Consider the following 6,059-nt stretch of genomic DNA (forward strand, 5'->3'; position numbering starts at 1 on the left):
CCAAATCCCAGTTGACCAGGAGATCTTGCCCTTTGACTTTTGTGGGACCGGCTTTGACCAGTGGACTCTTCCACCTGGTTACAATAGGTCAGCCCATAGCAACATCCCCGGACACTATCTGGACCCAACCCACCACTAGATTCCCTTCGGTTCTACCACACCCGCACGATTCCCCCCTACAAGTGACGGCGGCAGTGCCGTCCGTGAAGGGGGGGGGGTGAAAGATCGCGGATGTCGCCTAGAGGGGGGGGGGTGAATAGGAGCTTTAAAATAATTACAGTTTAGGTTTGATCAGATGCGTAATAAACCTAGCGGTTAATTTGTCAAGCACAAAACCTACAACAACTAGGCTCACCTATGTGCACCAACAACTTATGCTAAGCAAGATAAACTACTAGGTGATAGCAAGATATATGACAAGAAACAATATGGCTATCACAAAGTAAAGTGCATAAGTAAGTGGCTTGGGTAAGAGATAACCAAGGCACGCGGAGATGATGATGTATCCTGAAGTTCACACCCTTGCGGATGCTAATCTCCGTTTGGAGCGGTGTAGAGGCACAATGCTCCCCAAGAAGCCACTAGGGCCACCGTAATCTCCTCACGCCCTCATACACTAAAGTTGCCGTGATTCCACTAAGGGACCCTTGAGGGCGGTTACTGTCGGTGTCAAAACCGGCGGATCTCGGGTAGGGGGTCCCGTTCTGTGCGTCTTAGGCTGATGGTAACAGGAAGCAAGGGACACAATGTTTACCCAGGTTCGGGCCCTCTCGATGGAGGTAAAACCCTACTTCCTGCTTGACTAATATTGAAGATATGTGTAATACAAGAGTAGATCTACCACTAGATCGTAGAGGCTAAACCCTAAGAGCTAGCCTATGATGGTATGATTGTAATTGTGATCGGCCTTCTAAGGTCCATGCTCTCCGGTTTATATAGACACCGGAGAGCTAGGGTTTACATGGAGTCGGTTACAAGGAAGGAAACATAATATCTGAATCGCCAAGCTTGTCTTCCATGCAAAGGAGAGTCCCATCCGGACACGAGCCGAAGTCTTGAGTCTTGTATCTTGACGCTTCTATAGTCCGGACGATGTATACAGTCCGGCTGTCCAGATACCCCCTTATCCAGGACTCCCTCAGTTACCGAACCCGTACAAATGGCAACCCTTGGGGGCGGTCACCGAACCCGGCCGTACACTTTGGAAACCCTTGGGGGCGGTCACCGGTACCCGTCTAGGGCGCCCAAGCACCCAAGAGGAACAAGCTCAAGGGGACCAAGCACCCAAGAGTAATAAACTTCTCAACTTGTAACTTCCACATATCACCGTGGAGAACTCAAACCGATGCACCAAATGCAATGGCAAGGTCACACGGAGTGCCCAAGTCCTTCTCTCCCAAATCCCACCAAAGCAACTAATGCTAGGGAGGAAAATGAGAGGAAGAACAAGAAGGAGAACACAAATAACTCCAAGATCTAGATCCAAGGGGTTCCCCTCACAAAGAGGAGAAAGTGAATGGTGGAAATGTGGATCTAGTTCTCCTCTCTCATTTCCCCTAAAACCTAGCAATAATCCATGGAGGGATTGAGAGATAGCAAGCTCGAAGAAGGTCAACAATGGGGGAAGAACACGAGCTCCAAGGATAAGGTTCATTGGGGAAGAAGACCCCCTTTTATAGGTGGGAAAAAATCCAACCATTATGCTCACAGCCCGCACAAAGTGGTACTACCGCTCGACATCACAGTACTACCACTAGGGGTAGTGGTACTACCTCAAAGGGTAGAGGTACTACTGCTTGCGAGTGGTACTAAAAAAATACATCCGTGCCTACCACCGCTGGACTTAACATGAGGTTTTGGTCCGGAGCGGAAGTAGCCACGGTAGTACCGCTCTAAGAGGCAGTACCAATCCCAAGAGCGGTAGTAAAAAATTTCGTCCCCTCCAAGTGGTAGTACTGCTCCCATGAGCGGTAGTACCGCTGCAGCCTTTTCAAGGACACCAAAACTGACACAACTTTTGCAAACCGACTCTGAATTCAACGAAACCAAGTTTGTTGGAAAGCTAGTGACAAGGGCTAACACAATCGTGATAGAAATAACAATAAGAAGGAAATTAGAAAAGGCCCATAAGAAAATGGTGAGAACCCTTCCTCGAATAAGACCGGTAAAACCTCCAACACCGAAAACGCAATAGAAGAAGCATGTCAACTCCGTTTTTGATGAACTCGAGCTTGTCAAGAAGATGACCATAAGCTCGAAATCTCACTAGGAGAAAACCAAACAAGAACCAAGAAAGATGATGCAAGCATGCAATGGTTTGAGCTCTCTATGAACGATACGATCAAGCTACTCACTCGAGAGCCCCCCTTGATAGTATATATGGTAATCGATCCTAAAACCCGGTCTCCAAACTACCACCATGAGACCGGTAAAATAGAGAACCTATCAACGCCAAACCTTTGCCTTGCACATAGTCCACTTGAGCTAGATGATGACGATCTTGACTCCCTCAAGTTGGACCACCTTTCTTAATTGTGTTGGCTCGATGAAGACTAGATGTTTTCTCCCCCATACTGTACTATGGGTGAGACGCTCTTTGGCACATCTTCACAAGTCCATTGAAACCACAATGGACGGCAAGCTTCAAGGATGATCTCTTCATGATGTTCCACTTGAACTTGCACACCGCAACCTAACCCCACAAAGAACACTCACGAATACCATGGGTTAGTACACAAAGCGTAATGGACAATGCTTACCATACCATGGGATCACTTGATCCCTCGGTACATCTTGTACGCTTTGTGTGTTGATCAACTTGATTCACTCTTGACTTAGTCTTGATCAACCTTGAATCTTTCCAACTCTCTTCATTTGGATGATGTCTTCAAGGTAGACATGAATGATCACACACTCTTGTTCTTCAATACATGCTTGCAATAAGCTCAATACTCACATGGCCAATCTTTGGATAATTCCTTAATAGCACCTTGGTCAACTCATAAAATCCTTGGATGATGTCTTTGGATAATCACTCTTGACTTAGTCTTGATCAACCTTGAATCTTTCCAACTCTGTTCATTTGGATGATGTCTTGAAGGTAGACATGAATGATCACACACTCTTCTTCTTCAAGACATGCTTGCAATAAGCTCAACACTCACATGACCAATCTTTGGATAATTCCTTAATAGCACCTTGGTCAACTCATAAACTCCTTGAAACCAACACATGGACTTCAAGAAAAGCCTATGGACAAATCCTTCAAATATAACTCAATGCAACCATTATTCCATAGAGATTGTCGTCAATTACCAAAACCACACATGGGGGCACCGCATGTCCTTTCAATCTCCCTCATTTTGGTAATTGATGACAATCACTTTCAAGAGAGTTTATATAAGAAATTGTGCATCACCATGCAATGCAACAACCAATGATGCATTAGAATGAGATGCAAATGCTTAGGAACGAGATCAAAGCAAGGAGAAACTCTGAAAACTTCTCCACAAAACTCTCTCAAACTTCTCCCCCATTGGCATCGATTGCCAAAATGGGCAAAAATCTTAGAAGGCTAATATAAAAAGTGTTCCTCCATAAATTGTGTATTTCTGAACAATAGAGTGGAATGTCATACACATATCCAAAGGTAAATACTTGGAGGAAGACAAACTATATTGAGGCACAAAGATTGCTAAAGAAAGATATGCCATAAAGACATAACAAAGAGAGACACATGCAATCAAGCAATCAAAAGATACCAATTAAAGCAGGCAATCAACGGATATCAATTGAACCAACTAGACCAAAGATCCTATGAGCCACATGAATAAAGGATATTATGATACGAGCAAAGGATTGTTCTAAAGAAACTAGAGAAGCTCCCCATGATTTGTGCACAAGTAAGAATTTTTGTATTTGGATACAAAGTGCACAAAATAGGATCATAGCTTCCCCAAAATCAACAGAAACGTACAACAAGTGCAAGTGAGTATATAGGAAACAAAGCCTAGCACTTGCAATGAACACATGGTTGAGAAAAATGTAAAAGAGGCAACTTAAGAATAGGTTCAACCAAAACTGATGTGTGTGATCATGGCAAAGCACTTGAGAAGACTAATATACAGATGAGCATGAAGATCAACATAGTCTTATATAAATGAGATACAAGGTGCAAGACATGTCCTTCCCCCCTCCCCCCCACACAACACGCAAATGGATACACAAGCTTACTGAAAAGCGAAATAACAACCGAGCTCATGACAACCCATGGTGAAGATAGAAACTAAAAGCCTCATCAAGATGAGGGATACCAATTAAGCCCCGTCAAGACAAGCATGAGGAAAATTATCTTCACCACACAAGAATGCATCAAGATGCAATGAGATATGACCCGCACTCAAGGCACACACTTTCACGGAGCTACCAAAGAAATAACATGAGAAAGAAACGGTGGACGTGAAAGAAGGGGATATAAACTAGATATGCAACTTCTCTCAAGTGTATAAGATTCTAGGTAGATGAAGATCATGATGATATCAATCCACAAAGAAGGATGTACACACGAAATAGTTACAAAAAGGAAAGAACAAGATATCCACAAGGAAGTCATAAATATACCAATAAGAAATTTGCTTAAAAGCATATCACTTGGCTACATATGGTCTTATTGTATATAAATGAAGTCCATCCACACATCCATAAAAGACATCACAACTAGCAACAAGAGATCATCGTTGGGATGCTTTGAGAATGGAAACAAGTATCACAAGATATGAAATGAATCATGCCAAGATACAACCTACACAAGGTTGAATGCAAGAGAGGAAAGCATGAATAGATACTTGTTACCGAGATAGCATTTTAAGGATGCAGAAGATACCAATTGAAGGTATTAGATAGTAGTTCATTGAACATCCTAGCTTGACTCCAATAAGCACATTGTGACACCACCTTCCTTGTGAGTGAGTCGAGCATCCAATGTATCTCCAATTGTTCCTAGAACAACAACACAAACAAAATGGTACCCAAACTCATTGCGACCAAAGAATTAGAGAACCAACGATACATAGGACAAACTCCACATAAATATGTGCATATAGATATGAAAATGAATTTCATGCACATCTCATCCAAATTGAGACTTGGTGGAGTTTCCCCTATATATTGTGTTAAAGAAATAAAGCATGCCAAAGAGACTACATGAAGTTAATATGCATGCTCAAGACTCTCAAGAACCAATACCAATTGATGAAGAAATACCAAGTGAAGAAAATATACCAATTGAATAAATCATCACTTGGAGGATATCAACTGAAAGATACATCAAGGAATGAGATATCCATTGATACACGTGAAAAGAAAGATGTCAAACTCCCAAAGGAGAGAATGGTTCCAGACAAACCAAGTGCTCTACAAAGTTTCAGGATGGCACAAAGTACCAAAAAAGAAATAGTTTGCATTTTGCCAACACACACTTGATAAGGGATCACAAGGTGAGCGTTCTAAGAAAAAGGATAGCTCCCCCAAGCATTGTGCATTATAGAAATTTGCATTTGAATACAAAAAGCACAAGATGGGATCACCACTTTCACTATGTCTATACAAACACTAGACAAGTTAAAGGAAATAACAAGATCCACAGGTGGTATGGAAAATAATGGGAGTTGACACAATCCTAGGCAAGAGATAAGGCAGATAAAAAGCAAAGGCCAATGTAAAGATGATCAATAATTTCTACCACACAAATGATTACCAATTGTCAAGAGACAAGAAGTATTTGGAAATGATTCCCGGTGGTAGATTTCAAAGATATCCATCATCATATTCACACCAAATACAAAAGAAAATTGCAACTTGTAGAGCTAACATGCCACCTAGGAACAAGATAAATTACAATATCAATTCTAGGTGACAATATCTCAAATGTACACATTTTCTAGGCTAGTAATTTGCACATAGCACATTACTCCCCCATAATGTGATACCAAAGAAAACTTCACAAGAGGCAATAAGAACCCAAGAATAGATAATTAATGGACTATTTAGAATTTGAATTT

This window comes from Triticum dicoccoides, chromosome 6B (assembly GCF_002162155.2).
Source record: "Triticum dicoccoides isolate Atlit2015 ecotype Zavitan chromosome 6B, WEW_v2.0, whole genome shotgun sequence".
Taxonomy (NCBI): domain Eukaryota; kingdom Viridiplantae; phylum Streptophyta; class Magnoliopsida; order Poales; family Poaceae; genus Triticum; species Triticum dicoccoides.